Genomic DNA, 20,587 nt, shown 5'->3' with positions numbered 1-20,587 from the left:
TAGAAATTTGGCACATTGTTTGAAATCCTCTGTTTTTCCTGAACAAATTTTGATATTTGACCTTTAAAAGTCCCTGTACCTGCAAAGCCGGGAGTGAATCTAATTTATTTTCAACAGCGCTTACTTCCTTCACTGTTTCGGACAACAGGTTAGTGGATTTTTCAAGTATGTCTATAGTTTTACACAAGAAGCTTAGATTGGCAGATATAAACGCCAAATCATTTTTCAAAGGGCTGTCTTTTAGTATCTCTTGAGGAATCTCAATTGACGACGCGTCGTTTTTATTTAGCACGTTCACAACGGATGCAAAACTTTCGAAATTGTCTGCGTAGTATACCACAGCGCTAAGCCAGGTACCCCACCGCGTAACAATAGGCAGAGGAGGAAGCGCAAGATTCGGGTTTTTCTCTTTAAAGAGATCGATTCTTGAGGGTGGCTTTACGAAGACTTTTTTGCCATTAGACACTAATTTATCCACTTGAGGATACTGAGCCCGCACAGTTTCACATAACCTATGTAGAGCATGAACAACGCAAGTGACTGGTATCATTTTCGGAAAGCTCACAGGAAGGCAATCGGCTGCCGTTTTCATGTAAGCTGCACTGTCAGTAAGGAAAGGCAATACATGGTCGTATTTTATACCTTTTGGCCAAAGTAAGTGCATGGCTTCATTGAATAACCTAGCTACAGTGACATGGTTTGCAGCAAGCATTTCTTTACACGCTAGCAAATAAGAATGTTCGCACGCAGTTTTGTCATTCCTCAACACACCAACTACATTTCCTACTTTTCTGCCACTTGAATCAGTGGTTTCGTCAATACTCACCCACAGTTTTTCGCGATCACATACTGCCCGAATTCTCTGTAAAGTTTCTTCGTAACATTTTGGGAGATAGTTTTTCCTTAATGTGGATTCGTCTGGAGGCTCAAAATTAATGTACTTTGTTAGGAAATTTCTCAGTCCCGGATTATTTATTTTACCAAGAGGAATGTCGGCGCAAACAAATGCTCTGCACACATTTAAATAATACTGGGAATATTTAGATGGGCCTGCATTTGACGTAGCTGGTTCAGCTATTAGTAACTGTAGCGTACGCACACGCGAAGTAGCCGCAGAAGGCTTATTTCCAGACAAATGCTGGGTTACTTGAAAACGTTGATCTGCACGTACTGTTTTACCACACGGTTGGCAAAATAATACTTTTCCATCGGTAGTGAAAATGCTTTTAAATTCCACTACATATTGTTGAAGACGCGACCTTGTACTCGACTTCTCTTTTGGCATTATTTTGCAGGTTACGACACACGCATTTACGATGAATCACTGTTTCAATAAAAAGAATAGCAGCGGACACTGAAGGAAATATTTCTTATAAATCCATACAAAATCACACGACCACGGGAATGATATATGGACCCGAACAGCCAACCTTACTCTTAGGAGTGATGAAATTCCACTACCTAATGGTGGGGCAATATTCTTCAGAGTCTCCCATGTCGTAACGGAATTACGTCACCTTACCTCTCCGTGATTGCCTTTCGCTGATATTCTATAAACAAATGCAAGGAAACATCTTGTGCAGCAAATCAAATCGCTGTCTAAATGTAACGACGTAGCCAGTGACCAGCAAGTTTTAGAACTTATGGAGGGAAGTCCATAAATAGCTGAAACATTCGGATACATTATGTTAAATACACTGTTAAAAACAATACCGTAATCGCAAAATGAAAATATGAGCATTGTTTTATAACACAGAAGCATTTTAAATTTTATTGATCAACAAATATTGCCGATTTATGTGCTTATTATAGATTTCCTTAAAATATGTATTTACATTTTAAAAATGTGAAAATATGTGTTTTTATGTGAAATAAGATTCAGTTTTTACACCTGGGGATGCACAATAGGAATAATGAACTTCGTAACTTGCGTTAAAACTTACGCAAAAAAAATGTAATTACATAAAAATCCGCTCCCTAATAATAATAATAATAATAATAATAATAATAATAATAATAATTGAAACAAAAAGAAACTTTATTATAAACTAATATTCGTCTGCAATTGATATCAAGTTAACTGAAAATGAATCTAAATAACACGATGCATACTCATAGGACTTCATTCGCGTTTACCTCAAAATGAAATACAAACAGAAATGACGTGCAATATGCCAACGACAAAAGCAAACCTGAACATAGCTTTTATTTAGTGTGCGTAGTTTATTGGTGGTGGAATGGAATTACTGTGAATGGGAAGAAGAGCATCTTGTAGAAGAGACCTTCGTGCGTTGAGAATGAAGCTCGCTAAACTGAAATTTCTCTCTGAAGCTGAACTTGATGCTTGGTTACATAATACTTTCTTAGCGATCTGGTGAAATTTTGAATGGTTTTGTCCATTTGTTCTCCAATAGGACGCTATGTCTATCTTCTTCCATTCCACAGTTTTGCTTTAAATATCTTTCCAGCTCATTTGTTGGAATAGGAGCATCATAAACGGTAGACCATGAAGAAAACTTCATTACCCTGGCAGGATGTGGCATAGTCGTGGAGTCTGATGACACGGAAACATTAGAATGCTCGTCATTCAAGCACACCTTGTTCATAATTAGTTTTTTATTTAATCATAAAAGTACAAAATCAGTCCGACTCCTTTAATCTATACTAACGTAATAAAGAGAGAGTGCGAATTTTGTTAGTTTGTGTGTATCTGGACGGTAATCTCAGAAACTACTTGACCGATTCTGAAAATCCTTTTACTAATGTAAATATACATTATCCCTGAGGGACATGGGCTGGATTTTGTTTTCAAAACAATTCGAGCTGGGGGGGGGGCGACGGGGGAGATATAAAAATAATAGGCTAAAATAGGCGAAATATCGAATTTGTCGTGCAAGGACGAGACAAAGCTCATTTTAAACCCCTTGACGCAAAGAACAAAAATCGGTAAGCGCTACGGGTCCGAAAACCATGTTTTAAGGCCCTAAAACCAACAGTTATATTGGCACCACACTACCCCTACTCTAGGAATCGGATAAAGAAATGAAATGCCGTAACCATGGCAACGTCAGCTCCAGGATTCTACAGCAGCGAGATTATGGGTGTACGTTTGGGCATAACTGCCAACCATAATTTGTACACATAATCCCTGAGCATGTTGTTGTTTGAGTCATCAGTCCATAGACTGGTTTGATGCAGCTCTCAATGCCACTCTATCCTGAGCTAACCCTTTTATTTCTACGTAACTATTGCATCCTATATCTGCTCTAATCTGCTTGTCATATTCATACCTTGGTCTACCTCTACCGTTCTTACCACCTACACTTCCTTCAAAAACCAACTGAACAAGTCCTGGGTGTCTTAAGATGTGTCCTATCATTCTATCTCTTCTTCACGTCAAATTTAGACAAATCGATCTCCTCTCACCAATTCGATTCAGTATCTCTTCATTCGTGATTCGATCTATCCATCTCACCTTCAGCATTCTTCTGTAACACCACATTTCAAAAGCTTCTATTCTGATTCTTTCTGAGCTAGTTATCGTCCATGATTCACTTCTATACAATGCCACGCTCCACACGAAAGTCTTCAAAAACATCTTTCTAATTCCGATATCAATGTTTGAAGTGAGCAAATTTCTTTTCTTAAGAAAGCTCTTCCTTGCTTGTGCTAGTCTGCATTTTATGTCCTCCTTACTTCTGCCATAGTTAGTTACTTTACTACCCAAGTAACAATATTCATCTACTTCCTTTAAGACTTCATTTCCTAATCTAATATTTCCTACATCACCTGCCTTCGTTCGACTGCACTCCATTACTTTTGTTTTGGACTTATTTATTTTCATCTTGTACTCCTTACCCAAGACTTCATCCATACCATTCAGCAACTTCTCGAGATCTTCTGCAGTCTCAGATAAAATAACAATATCATCGGCAAATCTCAAGGTTTTGATTTCCTCTCCTTGGACTGTGATTCCATTTCCAAATTTCTCTTTGATTTCCTTTACTGCCTGTTCTATGTAAACATTGAAAAGGAGAGGGGACAAACTGTAGCCTTGCCTCACTCCTTTCTGGATTGCTGCTTCTTTTTTAAAGCCCTCGATTCTTATCACTGCAGACTGATTTTTATACAGATTGTAGATAATTCTTCGTTCTCAGTATCTGGTCCCTATCATCTTGAGAATCATAAATAGCTTGGTCCAATCAACATTATCGAATGCCTTTTCTAGATGTACGAATGCCATGTACGTGGGCTTGTCCTTCTTGATTCGATCCTCCAAGTTCAGACGTAAAGTCAGTATTGCTTCACGTGTGCCTACATTTCTTCTGAAGCCAAATTGATCTTCTCCCAACTCAGCTTCTACTTGTTTTTCCATTCTTCTGTAAATAATACGTGTTAAAATTTTGCAGGCATGAGATACTAAACTAATGGTGCGGTAGTTTTCACACCTGTCAGTACCGGCTTTCTTGGGAATAGGTATAACAACATTCTTCCGAAAATCGGATGGGACTTCTCCTGTCTCATACATCTTGCACACTAAATGAAATAACCTTGACATGCTGGTTTCTCCTAAGGCAGTCAGTAATTCAGAGGGAATGTCATCAATTCCAGGTGCCTTGTTTCCATTGAGGTCACTCACAGCTTTGTCAAACTCTTACCTCAAAATTGGGTCTCCCATTTCATCAGCATCAACAGCCTCTTCATGTTCCAGAACCAAATTATTTACATCTTTACCTTGATACAACTGTTGAATATGCTCCTGCCATCTTTCTGCTTTGTCTTCTTTCCCTGGAAGTGGCTTTCCATCTGAGCTCTTAATATTCATACACCTAGATTTCCTTTCTCCAAAGGTTTCCTTGATTTTCCTGTATGCATCATCTACCTTACCCAGGACCATACAGCGTTCGACATCCTTGCACTTCTCCTTCAGCCATTCTTCCTTAGCTACCTTGCACTTTCTATCAACTTCATTCTTTAATCGCCTGTATTCCTTTCTGCCCTCTTCATTTCTAGCATTCTTGTATTTCCGTCGTTCATCAATCAGGTCTAGTATCTCCTAAGTTATCCACTGATTCTTAGTTGATCTTTTCTTCCTTCCTAACATTTCTTTAGCAGCCCTACTGACTTCATTCTTCATGGCTCTCCCCTCTTCGTCTATAGTGTTTCCTTCAGCCTTTTCATTTAGTCCTTGTGCAACATGTTCCTTGAAACAATCCCTCACACTCTTTTCTTTCAACTTGTCTAGATCCCATCTTTTTGCATTCTTTCCTTTCTTCAATTTCTTCAACTTCAGATGGCATTTCATGACCAACAAGTTATGGTCAGAGTCCACGTCTGCTCCTGGGAAAGTTTTGCAATCCAGCACCTGGTTTCTGAATCTCTGCCTAATCATAATGAAGTCTATTTGATACCTTCCGGTGTCTCCAGGTCTCGTCCACGTATACAGCCGTCGTTTGTGGTGTTTGAACCACGTATTGGCAAGGACTAAATTATGATCAGTGCAGAATTCAACCAGCCGACTTCCTCTTTCGTTCCTTTGTCCCAATCCAAATTCTCCTACTGTATTACCTTCTTTTCCTTGGCCTACCACTGCATTCCAGTCTCCCATCACAATTAGATTCTCGTCACCTTTTACATATTGTATTAAATCTTCTATCTCCTCATATATTCTTTCGATTGCTTCATCATCCGCTGAACTAGTAGGCATACAGACCTGCACTATTGTGGTGGGCATTGGTTTGGTGTCTATCTTTACGACAATAATTCTTTCACTATGCTGGTCGTAGTTGCTTACCCGCTTCCCTATTTTCTTATTCATTATTAAACCAACTCCTGGATTTCCCCTGTTTGATTTTGTGTTGATAATTCGGTAGTCGCCTGACCAAAAATCTTGTTCTTCCTGCCAACGTACTTCACTTATACCAACTACATCTAACTTTAGCCTATCCATCTCCCTTTTCATGTTCTCTAACCTACCACAACGATTCAAACTTCTAACATTCCACGCTCCGACTCGCAGAATGTCAGTATCCAAGTTCCTGATGACCGCCCCCTCTCGTGTAGTCCCCACCCGGAGATCCGAATGGGGGACTAGTTTACCTCCGGAATATTTTACCCGGGAGGAATCCATCATCAGTACATCATTCATACAGAGAGAGCTGCATGTCCTCGGGAGTTAGTTACGGCTGTAGTTTCCCGTTGCTTTCAGCCGTGTAGCAGTATCAACACAGCTAAGCCATGTTGAGTATTATTACAAGGCCGTATCAGTCAATCATCTAGACTGCCGCCCTTGCAACTATCGAAAGGCTGCTACCCCCTTTCGATGAACCATTCGTTAGTCTGGTCTCTCAACAGGTACCCATCCGATATGGTTGCACCATATATCTAAAACGTTTAACATGTTACAGACGTGAAGTGGTATTTATAATCGCTTTTAAAAATAAAGAGACATGTATTATTTTGTTTTCGGAAAAGACACTTAGGGGGGTGGGGGTAAAAAGGACTGAAATATGGTCTGGTGTGCATTTTTAAGATGAGCATATCTACAGTATATCTCATACACTTAACATGTTACAGATGTGAAAATTGATATTTTTAATAGTTTAAAATTAAATAACAGGTATTTTGTTTTTGGAAAACCACTTAACGTAGGGGGGGGACTGAAAAGGGGGTTAAATTATTGTTATTAGGGTACTGATATCTCAAAAACTGAAGTTGTTACAGATGTAAAAAATTGTATTTACAGTCCCTTTAAAAAAAGAAATACGTATTCTTTTAGTTTCGGAATATCCACTTAAGGGGGATGAAAGGACGGAAATATTAGTTAAATTATTTGTATGAGGACACTTCTAGAAAACCTAAAGATGTTGCAGACATGAGAATGGGTGTTTGAAATCACCTTTAAAAATAAAAATAAACACTCATTTGTGGGGGTTAAAATCAACGTTTGGGGGAGGTGGGTTCAAATAGGTGTTGAATTATTTTTATGAGGATACAAATATCTCAAAAATGAAGATGTTAGAGTCGTAAGAATTGGTATCTGACAGCTTCTTTTGTCAGTAAACATGTATTTTTTGTTTTCGGAAAACCACTTAAGAGACTGAGAAAAATTGAAAATCAGGTGAATTTTTAAAATGAGTACCGGGATATCTACAGTGTATGTCAAAAACTTTACATGTTACAGACATGGAACTTGGTACTTGGAATGTCCTTTAAAAATAAAGAAGCATGCCTTTTTCTGTTTTCGGAAAATCCACAGGGGTGGGGGTGAAGGAAGGGCTGATATAGGGGTTGAATTATTTTTATGCGGATACTTATATCTCAAAACCTGGAGATGTTACAGATGTGGAAATTAGTATTTGGAATCTCCTTAAAAATAAAAAAATGGGCTTTTTTACTTGGGAGAAGACGTTCTCACGTGTACAGTTCTATGTAGCATGGCCATCTTAGCCCCAAAAGGCAATACCACAAACGTGGTTTACAAAGATTTTCTGGGTAAAATGAAACTCAATTTTTCAGTGAGTTTTTATACTTTAGGGATTTTCAGATAATGTCTTAGTACAGTACCGAGGAAGGATTACTTTTATCAAATCACGAAATCCACGTGAGAGGACGCGAGTAACTGCTAGTGTGTACATAAAGTTTACCGCAGATCGCACAGCACACAAAATTAACGTCTTTCCCATTACCGTCAAATCCAGGCTTGAATACCAACCAAATACGCCTTTTAAGTTTAGGATCCGGTTCAGAAGTCTTGTATTGTGCGGTTTTTAGGTCGTTTATTTCTTCTTTTCTTACTTCTTGTTGGTTTGTCACTGTTTCTTTTCTTTTGGAACTACAGACCAGATTCGTTTCCGGTAACAGAATAGACGGAGAAGTCAAACTGAAAACCCCAGCAAACTTGAGCGTCTCCACTCGACCGTAATGTAACGCACTCCGCTGACACGCAGTATACGGTACACATTGAAGCAGTCAGCCCATAGAACTACCACAGCGTTGTCCTTGGCTAACCGCGTACGAATGACAGCACTGCCCAGCCCGGCCCGTGCGATGACGTCACGGGCTTCTTATGTTCGAGCCTTTCAAAGCCCATTGCAGTCTACTGCCGAAGCAGCTCATGAGCTGGACCGCTCTGCAGGACTCTGGCCTACATCACTCATTCCGTGGAATTGTGTTTTCGTACTGACATTTCATCTTCCCACATTCCAGCAGCAGTTTGAACAACACAGTGGCTTTAATATTGCCTTGGTCTTCATTGTGAAGCACGGACAGCTGCATGTCAGTTTTATGATTGTACAATTCATCCTGAAGATTCTGAAGCTTTCTTGACAACATTTTAATAATGGCGTCTCACTTAGCAGTATTAATTCATTTCGAAGAGACTTCCTAAATTCTTCTTAATCTTTTTATCTTCCAGAGGTCGTTCTTCCCTCGAACTCTGCGAGGTATCCCAGCTCAACCGCCTCCATTTCATTTTTTGTAAAAAGATGTAGACTCTTTTGCTAAGAAGGCTGCACAGCCTAAAGCTTGTTTGGGAATAAATTTCAGTAGGGAATTTTTTAAGCATGTAGGATGTTTACAGGAGTGTATGGCAGTTGTAACCAGCGTGAAAGTGCACCGTTGAACTAGTATATTTTAGATCGGCAAAGAAGACTAGCTAATTGGTATTGTGTTATGAATTTACGTGAAAAAGGCAAGATTAGCCTGATACTGATTAAAATGTGTTTTAATACAGGACGTGGGTGCGCGGTATATAATAAAGGGGGAAATATAATGGTGTTAGTTGCATGATAAGCGAAAAAGGCTTGATTTGCCTAGAGTGTTCATTAATATTATAAGAGTCGAACTCATGGACTCGGAATTGTTAGGCCAGATGTGCCGTCTGTCATATATAAAGGCTGTATTAAATTGGAATATGTATTCAAGGCCACATGAATGTATTGAGTTCGAGGCCTTGTGTTAGTTTCATGAACAAAGAAGTGAATGGCAGCGTCAATTTATGTTCCCTGATATATTAGAATCTCTCAGGCAGGAATTACCAATCCAATTAGTTGGTTTCTTTTTCTTGCGAGGCAGGATGCTTCATAGCTGGATCATTAGAAGTGTCACTTGAGTTATAATACGGTGTGTTAAGTGAAGACCAACACATGGACAGCTGAGCCAGGAGTTCCGTGTTCTTTTTAATATGAAGGAGTTTAGCATCTTATTGCTTGTATTTCAGATAACGGATACACAGATGTTTTGTTTATTTTATTTGCATGAATTTTACAGGTTTCTTTGGTGTGTTTATCTTATATTAGTTTGTGTTACATGTATTATTGCTGATCATGTCATTGTCATCGTTGATAAAGACTTGTTCTTAAATATGAGTTAGGCGCTCATTTTACTGGGAAGTAGACTTTCAAGCCATCCAATTTGTAACAGAGCGGTCTGTTAATAAATTGAGTGTAGCTATAAGTAGGAACCCTGGAATATTGATTTGTTGATAAGTGCTGTACATATAATTTTAATTATGGATCAGATTTAGCATAATTTTATTCTGCCGCGGTATGTCCTATAACCGTAAATTCAACGATATCCGTTAAGATTCGATAAGATGAACTTAACTGCGTTGACTCGATGCGAAGTGTGTATTTATTCCCCAGGCTGTTGATTTTATTTTTCAAATATGTTTATTTTAAAACGGGACATTGCCCGTCCTTTTGTGACATGTAAAAATTTTTGTGCTAATTATGTGCATGGCATATACTGGAATATCTGGCATTTATTTGAGCCATATTTTAATCGTTTTCTTATTAGTTTTTTTTTTGAGTTTCAATAATGTTTTCTTAGATAATAAATTCATCCTACCCCCCTATTTTGAATTTTATTTCGGAATTATGTTACTGTTTCCCGTTCACATACCCATGGTATATTTTATCCCGAGATTTTTAATTTTTTTTGCCCTGATCTTATTTTTACGAACCGAACACGCAGCTCTCCGAAGGCGCCGGTAGAATATTGTTTTAGACGGGAACGGTACACTACATAATGTGCTTGGAGTGTGTAAGTGGCGGGGAATGAAGCACAAATATGACAATTTTAAATGCTTGGAAAAAATTAAACATTTATATCTTATTGGGACCAACCAGGATGTTGAAGAACCCCTACTTGGAGGGTATTTTTGATTAAATTCATAAGGATAAGTCCTTCACGCGATAAAAGGACCGTATCAACCAATTAACTTCTCCATATTTTAGACTTCACTGAACTCCGATTTTACGGCATTTTCAGTGCCGGAAACCAAAGTTATAGGTAGTTACGCGTTACTGATTGATTTGATCAATATTATACATTATACTAAAGATTTTACACCAAAAATCAACTACCACTTCTTGCAACATTTTGTTGCAGGCGGCATTTGGTTATAAGCAACCCGAAGAAATTTCGCCGCACTACTTTTTCTTATCAGTGTCAATCCCCCCCTCCCAACCTCTACCCGCAACGCAACACCCACTCTCTGTGACTCATGACTTACCACTCTCCGAGCCCGTCTATACCATGGATCTAACTGTATTTTTTTACACTGAAATGTGTTGTTTAAAGGTAATTTACGAAACACCACGGATGAACAAAAGCAGGTTGTCAAAGATCGAAAATCCACTATTCAGGAAGCTTTATGGAAAGAGCTGGGCCTAGAAGTTGACGGGGTTGTTCGAGGGATGCGAACCTCGAACACCGGCAACATCTCAATAAGGTTTTATCGCAATCCGAAAAAGCAGTGGAAGTAACCGGAGTCCGCGAAGAATGAAACATCAGATTTCCTGTTATATTGTAGGTAGAACAACAAAACCCAATTCAATATATTTGGACTTAGTTCCTTCGCTTCACGATGTTTATACCCTTCTCTGGGTTTCAGGTTTTGTCCAGTGGTCATCAGATGAACGATGAGGCTTTCAGCACGTATGATTTAGACACTGCAATATTGTACCTGTCCTTATATAACTGGTATTCTATGCCTCCGACCGTCCACAAAGTCTTAATTCATGGTGCTCAGGCGATCAGAAAGCTGTCCGAGGAGGCCTAAAAAGCCCGAAACAAGGATTACAGGTTCTTCCGGGAGGACCAAACCCGGAAGACCTCCAGAAAGGACACTACAACTGATCTTAATACACAGTCTCCTGTTTTCGTCGGACCCAGTAGTTACACGGCACCTCATCAAAGCCGAAATTCACTGGAATGAACTGCCCCCTGAAGTACACGCTTTGCTCGTGTTCGATGAGGACACAGATGAATAGGAGGCTTCAGGTGAAGACACTTCCGAAGAAGAGACTTCCAAAGCAGAAGAAGAGGACGTTTAAATGTCAAATACAGATAGTGAACCCAAGGTATGACTCGTAAGTAGTCTTACTAATAAGTAACATGGCGCTAAAAAATCGAAACATTTCAAATATAACATAATATATTCATATTCCTTTTCAGGTCACCTTCCTTGCCAAACTGGCCTAAATTTTACAATCGTTGATATGTTTTACATCATGGATTTAGATGACCGATCCTTATAAAAATAAAATCATGACATTTGTCAAGGATTCCATATGTTTTTCTTTCTAAACCCTGTACACAATTTCATTAAGGAGTTAACGGGAACGTAGCGCGCAATTTAGCATGAATTCATTTGCGGAATACTAACTTATATCCGGGTACCTTAAGTTTTGAGAGTTAGCGGACTCGTAGTGGATCCGCTACTCCGTTAATCGAAAATCCGTTAACTTATTTGTAATCAGTGATCTCGAAAACCCCCGAGTATGAATTTTCGTCGGCTTTGTGAACCCGGAAGGATGATGCGATTTATTGCCGGTTAGAATCGGTGTTCAGACCACTGTGCGGCATTGGAAACAAGCGTCTCTCGCTCTCAGCTTTGATATGAAACACATATTCTAATGTCATGTGTAACTGGTCTACAAGAATGAAATCTTCGACTTCGCAAATTGAATTAAAATGCGATATTCCTGACCAAACAGATGTGCACAGAGATTTTACTTTTAAATGTCCTTCAATAATTGCACGCGTCGCAAATTAGGACTTCCGTGGATTCTTTCACTTTTCCATATCAAACATTATACAAATATTTTCACCGGGCTCACATAAATCCCGGCATCATTACAGGTTTTCAGTCACCTGATTCGCAAATCCTATCTCAACTCGTACGGCAAATCTAACGTCTTGCCTCAAACTCGACGACTCTCACTGACAAAAAGAAGTGGAATAAAAGTCTTTAGAATCCACGACGCATAAATTACGCACACTACTTTAATCATGAACAACTTGGCATAAAATGATTGGATTTTCACAAAATGACTGACAAGATGTACTGGTATTTATTTGTCAATCACACACAGTTTAAACGGGCATAGAATGGCATTACACATCGTGACAGATATTCACCGATCTGCATTACTCAACACGACAGCGCGTTTACACCCGATTGAAACTGGGTAACCACGGATATATTGCACCAAATCCATCAAAATTCAAACAGAAATTTTTACGTAAAATAAACATATCGACTTCACAAAAATATAGGCAATAAATTCCCGGAAATGACGATCTACTTTGGACGTGAAATCCCTTCGTAACCCACACTAATAAATTTTTACAACATGTTACACGGCGCTCATAATACTTTTAAATTTTATCCAAGCAGAAAATAAAACAAAAGACCTTTCGTCATATTTCTGACATTCATGAAAACGTGTGGGTGACCAACTGCGTCATAAATACCCATTACAAGTACATCATGAAACAAGATATAATAAGCGGTAAGATGGCATTTCACCTACCTTATATGCATGTCAGATTCCATTTTAGGCTCACCTATGGCCCTCTGTCATTTTATTTAGCCATTGTTTACACTTCTGGCTTTACATTGGATTTTTGATTCATTTTTCCTGAAAAATAAAGCATAAAAAGAAGTACCTTTCACACGGTGTCTTCGTTGATCGCACTCGACTGATTGTATTTGTTACCCGCACACAAATTACTTTCTTTACAACACAATTATTTAAACTTCATAAATACTACTTCGGTATCTTGACCGTCATTTTATTAGATTACTTCTGCAATGGACTGCTATCTCCCCTTGGAGTCAAGACCCCAGCCACATCGGCCAAAATCTGTTTGTTGGACTTAGTCTACTTCTTAACGATCGATTTACTGAACAGTTCAACCCTCTCTCTCAAGCCTCAATGATACAAATGGAGGGGTTTTTAATATGGCGTCCCTTCTTATTTTATAGATGCTATCCCCTCTCTCCAGGCATTTTTCTTCGCCGCCAAGAAAATTTGCGTAATTTTTTCGACTTAGTGGAACTGTATTAAAAAGAGCTTTTGCTATAAACGCGTACTTGCTAACTTGCTATCGGCAGTGTTCACGAACATTTAAAATTTATTCTTACCAAATTAACTGGTTAAATGACCTCATTTGATAGGCATTATTTTCTGACGACTTGGCGTGGGTAAAATAGACACGCGCGTCCCTCATTGACATATCCACAGAAATGTTTTAGCAGTCTCAAATCTGTCTTACTAAAGACCAATTGTCTTATACAGATAAATTCAGGACTCTCATTATACTGGGTTCACTACTAATTCTTTCATTCAAGTATACTTATTCAACCTATACTTTCTTCTGTATCCATCTACTTTCGACACGTGCGGATGACGTCACATCTCATACCATGGGAAGGAATGTAGCCACCTCCTTGCCACGTGTCGCTTCTGTGATATAAAGAATTTGTTCGAACTCCTCATCACAATTGACATTAGGCCTCATGTAGTAATTTTAAAACTTAAAATTCTTAGGGCACAAAGGTGATGGGTTCAGTATGTACTGTTGTGTGTAATTTTTAAGTATTGAAACAGTAAGCAGGAAATTCTCTCAACACATGAAATAGGATATCAGCACCAAAGTCACTGCAATTAGGGCAGGAGTGGAACAGAACTGACGATGAGCAGAAGTACAACGACGGAAGTTAGTTAAGCGGCTTCTATCGCTGACCGCCAAAGAGATCGAAGGACGCGAAATGTATACGTATCTTCAGTAGGTATGTATCTTCAACAAAATGAGGTTATAAAAGGCACAACTCTCTCTGTAGGTAGGAAGGGGATAGAATACATTCGCGCTATACTCTGTCTGGTATAGGAGGCGACTGAAAGATGAACCCAGGAGATCTTAGGTTGGGAGTGTGGGTCAGTGATCATGGTTCCCCGAGCTGAGCTGAGTATTGTTTCCACTTACTTGTTCCAGAATTCTCACTTTCACCTTTTCTATCTGTCCTTCGTGGTCAACTCTTGCACTCATATTAGCCCAACCACAGCAATTTTGATCAAGCTAGCCATGAACCGAAGTTATTAGGTGTGCGAGACTTAGAGAAGCTTTAACCTTCATGCCCTTCGTGGCCCTTGAATTTTTTCGATACCTTAATTTTTCTAAGGATCATATCTGTTCCTTTTCCCCTCTGATTAGTGTCAAGAGAAGATGGCTGCCCACTTGTACATCCTTTTAAAACACTCACCATCAAAAGGCATGCTTCTTCTGTGACACTGACCGATACTGCAAACATTAGTCATCTAGACCCCCATGTCTTTCAAACTATGTCATGTTACATAGATGGCTGTGGCGACAAGTTTTACCATTACTAGAAAGAGAATGTATACATTTTTCTTTATAAATTAATAGTAATTAAAATTAATAGTAATTAAAATTAATGGCTCCTATACGGACTTGCCCTAGTTATTTCTTATTTCAACTGTCGTGGATAGTTGCATTAATCAAATTTGCATGAATTTTAACTTATATTCGATTTGAAACATTTAGCAGTTAATATCGCGTACATTTTATTGCTGAAGTTTGATAGATCACGTAATTGCATTCAAATGGAAGTGCGAACATGAAAATATATTTCTTTTATAATCCTATTTACATGCGATGAGGCTACATAATTTCCAAACACAATTGCGAGGGTAGTGTATAAAAATTGAAGGCCATATTTGCCAATTGTTAGTAGAATTAAAAACAGCTGACAGGGACGTTTGAATAGCGTACCATTAGCGTGTAATAAAGTCCACAGCTAACATTGTGCCCCTCGCCAACACGGCGCTCAATAAAGTAAACAAAACACACAGATCGTCTGGGGTGACTCGCTGGCAGTGATGCCCACTGCTGCAGTCGTCAATACGTGAAGTTAGTATTTTTCTTCAAAATAATTCGCACACTGCACAGCAAATTGGTTTACATATACTTGCGTAAGGCAGGTAACAGCAGATTATGTGACGAAATCCTAATGCGAATAGCATGTCCTTCATGAGTTGTGAAATTATCTATGATGCGGAAATGAAGATGGAAATGATGCAGAAAGGAAGAGAATGGTTTATTTCCAAGTTGTTGTTGAATCCGTCACTGACGGGTTAGTTTTCTTTATAAAATTGTTTCGGTAATAGCATCTGGCGTAGCCGAGTGGCAGCCGAAGTGAGAGAGAGCACATTTCAATTAGCAGTCAGTGTAATGTTACTGTTCATCAAATTCATGTACTTAGCATATTGTTGGCCACCGCATTCGGCTATATTAGGACACCATAAGTCAAGAGGATCTTTCATTTACACTTCCCTTCACGACTCCCTTCTCTCGTACTATTTTCGTTTATGTTTTCCTCCTCATTTCAGTGGCATCTTAATTTATATGGTATCTAAGTATATATTCATGGACCTCCGGAGAGGCTAGGTCTTTTTAACTGACGCCTAAAAGCGACCTATTTGTCTGTTAGGATGGGACCCTTTACCTTTGATGAATAGAGTTTACATACCCAGTCCCCGAGCCAGAGGAACTAACCAATAAAGGTTAAAATCCCCAACCCGGCCAGGAATCGAATCCAGGGCCCCTTGTACCAAAGGCTAGCATGTTAATCATTTAGCCATGGATCAATATGGACTAATTGTCACCCAGTTTTGTACTTTGTAAAAATCAATCACGACAACAAGTCATCATCGCCATTTAACTCTCTACCATGACAATTGAACAATATTTCCATGCCAGCTGCTGTATGTTTAGATTTGATGGATGTTACACTAAAAATTCTGAATTCGTGAATGTCTCTATTATCGTACCGCGTTTGGCAAAAATGTGAGACATAAAATATCGGAATTTGTCGTTTCTGTGACTGTTGTTATGTTTATGTTTTAGATGGAATAATAATATTTCCGGAGATACTGTACTTGGGAGTTTGTGAAAAAATGTACTTATCGCGAATATCTCTGTTATTATTCCTCGAGCAGTAAAATGCATGTAACTTAAAGAGAGCGGAAATTATTTGTTAATCTTTCTTTTTAGTCCGCCTCTGTGGTGTAGTGGTTAGCGTGATTAGCTGCCACTCCCGTAGGCGCGGGTTCGATTCCCGGCTCTGCCACGAAATTTGAAAAGTGGTACGAGGGCTGGAACGGGGTCCCCTCAGCCTCGGGAGGTCAACTGAGTAGAGGCGGGTTCGATTCTCACCTCAGCCATCCTGAAAGTGGTTTTCCGTGGTTTCCCATTTCTCCACCAGGCAAATGGCGGGATGGTACCTAGCTTAAGGCCACGGCCGCTTCCTTCCCTCTTCCTTGTCTATCCCTTCCAATCTTCCCATCGCCCACCAAGGCCCCTGTTCAGCATAGTAGGTGGTGCCGCCTGGGCGATGTACTGGTCATCCTCCCCAGTTGTATCGCCCGACCCAATGTCTCACGCTCCAGAACACTGCCCTTGAGGCGGTAGAGGTGGGGTCCCTCGCTGAGTCCAAGGGAAAAACCGACCCTGGAGGGTAAGCAGATTGAGTAAATAAGAGTAATCTTTTTTAAAGTACTGTTTTTCGATGCAACTACTATGATCGAAGATATATGATATAGCCTGTTCTATTCCCGTTAATATAGCTATGACACTGTACACTAATTAAATTTGATGTTTCTAATGCACTTTCCGGTTATCCCTAAACTTAAATATAGAGTTTCAAGAAATCTTGTCAAGCCTTTTTCTCCGTGGTGTTCACACAACAAATAACCAAAATGACAGAGAAACAAATTAACACCGAGTGGTTGCAGAGTTTGTCACGCAGCTGCCAGCTTGCATTCAGGAGATGTAGGTCTCCAACCCCATTTTCACACCTTTCAACTTCTAGATCTTTGCTATCCCATCGTCTCCGTTGTCAGTGCGACGTAAAGTACATTGTAATTCAAAAATTTAACTGAATGCACTTTCGACCTTCGTGCACCTAATCCGAGATAAGAACGAAGTATGACTAAAATTTGAAGTGTACAAGAAAAATAGTAATTTTTATTCACATACATATTGAAAGTGGGACCTTTGCTTAACTCAAGGATCGTAGCAAATTTTACGAGTGAAAGGATAATTTGAATAGCATAAAACAATTTTTAAAATGGTAATTTTTTACTATGTTTTACGTACAAGAATGTCGGTAATGTCGAGTTATTCCTCATATGTCGACATACAACAGATGAGTCTAGCGTTCTTCTAATTTTTGCAAGGCTTTTTGTAATTATTTTTCCATAGGCTGGCTGTAGTGGGTACGTAGAATGCATCCGCAGTTTCTTCTGTTTTTTCCACTTTAGGTGGAGGTGGTAGAATAAACCGATGGTATCTTCTGACTGTCGTAATAACCATTTGAAAAGGGTAATCTTCAAAGGCTATAAACTGGGGAGCGTGGATTGGTGACCACGGCGGCCCCTAGCTGAATCTGGCATCTTCCTTCCACTTACGCTAGGCTTTTCACTTTCATCTTTCCTCAGTATACTTGTGTTCTCTTCCATCTCTGACGGTATTACGTTTGTAAGGCTAGGAGGGCTTTCATTTTCTCGCTTATTATGACACTTCCCTTCCTTTAGTAGATACCTTCATTCCAGTGGCGAAACTACTTGGAGTCATTTGAGGCAATGCCTACCCTAAGAAATACGATTAAATTATATAAATATCGTAACAAATTTATCTGCTGTTGTTATTGTGCTAAAACTACAATAATCTCTATTTAATATGTGCTACATAGTTGACAGCAGCCTGTGTGCTTCACTGATCGCACGCTAGATGGTAACAGCGGACTACTTGTTCTGACAGGGAGGCAGCAAATAACTTGACTCACCCAGGACTTTTTGTTTCGTTTGAGTTTCGCCAGCTTAGTGATCGGAGCGAAGTGGTGGAGGAAGAGTTAGGTCACCGCCCGCGCCCCTCTCTCTACTAAGTCTATGGTCCGTTGAGGCATGCCTCTTCTGCTATTGGAGTGTGTAGAAATTTCTAGCGCGAAGGTGACAATGAAGTACGTATAGTTAATTGTCCCCCCAATTACCCCTCTCCCCACCAGCCATGCGAGACAAGCAGCTCATTATCCACTAATCCCCCCAAGAAAGAAACCTCCAAGAAATCCACCCTCCCGGTATTTGCCCTACCAGCTCATTCTCCTCATCATCCTCCCTTCTTCTGAATGTTCATTACTCCACTAATTCTACGACAGTTAAGCAACATCAGACTTGGTCAACACTTGGATGGGTGACCATTTGTCTTCTATTTGCTTCACTTGCCAGTGCTATGAGATATCATGAATTCCACATTATACAGTATATCCCTCAACGGGAAACTATGACACCCTTGGGCCCGACACAAGGCCAACTTTCACCCCTCGAGGTACAGGTCATACTCTGACCAGCTCGAAATCTTACAAGGTACCACCACCACCCAAACCATTCAGTTTATTCCATTACCTGTCGAAAGCAGCACTCAAGAACGAATAGGTCGATGGGCTAAAATTGCTCAAAGGATCTGGGCTCCACCCACATATCCATTGGACGCGTGGTCTGTCTGTAAGTGCGCACGCTATTCTTTCAAGTTAGTAGGCAATCAGTGCTTTATAGGCAATATTAGTGACAATTCAGACATGGAAACAACCAGTTCATTTTCTGAGTTTCTGTTGTGTAAAACAAGACTGATATCATCTGGTTGAAACTCGCGTTTAAATAATGTGTGAAGCAGGCCCTTTCGGGAACTTTACAAGTCTTTTGAACTCTTTAAAATGTAAACCGTTCCCTTTTTGGACTTACGAAGAGAAGTGTGAAGCCAAAATCAAAACATGTATGCCTAATGTTGATATTAAGCATTTTGACGGTAAAGTAGCTAGGAAATTTCAATTTTCTTGGTATACACGATATTCGTGGTTTCGTTATACGGTCTACGTGTGTTTCGTTTGGTGGTGAAAAGGAATGGATTTTAAATGGGATAATTGTTACGCAGAAAAGCGGAAGAGCATCAAAATTGAAATAAACGTATTCAGAATGAAGAGAAATTCCGTGTACTGAGGCGCCGGGGGATAGAACGTTCTTTATCTGAAGGTGCAAGAATTTAAGCCGTTAAACATAACGAAGTCGTAAAACAGAATCTGCATGTTGCTGAGAAACTTGATATTGTGTGTTTTCTTGGGAACCTGGAGCTGGGATTTCGAGGTCATTTTGAAGGGGAAGACTCGATCAGCAGGAGCAGTTACCTGGAGTTGTTAGATATTCTTTCCAAACAGAAACAGTACATTCCAGATCATCTCCAGTTCACGTCGGGCTTATAGTAATAATAATAATAATAATAATAATAATAATAATAATAATAATAATAATAATAATAATAATTTTATTTGCCTTACGGCCCATTAACTACTTTTGTGGTGTTCGGCGACGCCGGGGTGCCAGAATTTAGTACCGCTGAAGTTATTTTACGTGCCAGTAAATCTACTGACACGAGGCTGACGTATTTGAGCACCTTCAAATGCCACCGGACTGAGCCAGTATCGATCCTGCCAAGTTGCGGTCAGAAGACCAGCGCCTCAACCGTCTGAGACACTCAGCCCGGTACGTCGGGCTTTAAAGGCATATCAAGCGAAATATAGAATGAATGAATTAATTGAGTCTGTAACTACCATAATTCAGGAGACGATCAAAGCAGTATTATATTCTTGTGATTTCATTGATATTCGGGCGGATGAGACCTTAGATGTATCAAATAGATCTCAAGTCGGTGTAATATTGCAGTTCTGATAAAAACAGGATCCCACAGAAAGATTCATAGGCTTTCATGGTGTTTCGATTGATAATGCTGTATCGGGCTTATCAGAATTAATTGTCGATATTCTGCGAAAGTGAGGAGAAATCGATAAAATCGTATGTCAGACATAGGACGGGTGCTCTACAATGGCAGGAAAGCATGGGGAGTTGTTCAGCATTACGTTAATCAAATTTGCCAAACAATTTTTCTACACTGTTATGCCCACCGAAAAACTTTGTTCTTCTCCATTGCTCCAAAACAATAAAATCAGTCAGGCTCTTCATTCATAAGCTGACAGCGTTTCATTAATTTTTAGTAGATCCTCAAAGTGAGCTCGTCTTCTGGAATCCAAGAGATTCAGACTTCCACAAGAATGTACTACCCGTTATAACTTTCATTCCAGAGCAGTCCACACAATATTTTCACACTATGATTGTTTAAGACAGGTTTTTGAAGATAACTGCACAGAATGATGAGGGCTGGGACAGTG

The sequence above is a fragment of the Anabrus simplex genome, chromosome 1, assembly GCF_040414725.1.
Source record: "Anabrus simplex isolate iqAnaSimp1 chromosome 1, ASM4041472v1, whole genome shotgun sequence".
NCBI lineage: Eukaryota > Metazoa > Arthropoda > Insecta > Orthoptera > Tettigoniidae > Anabrus > Anabrus simplex.
This window is presented reverse-complemented; position numbering follows the sequence as displayed.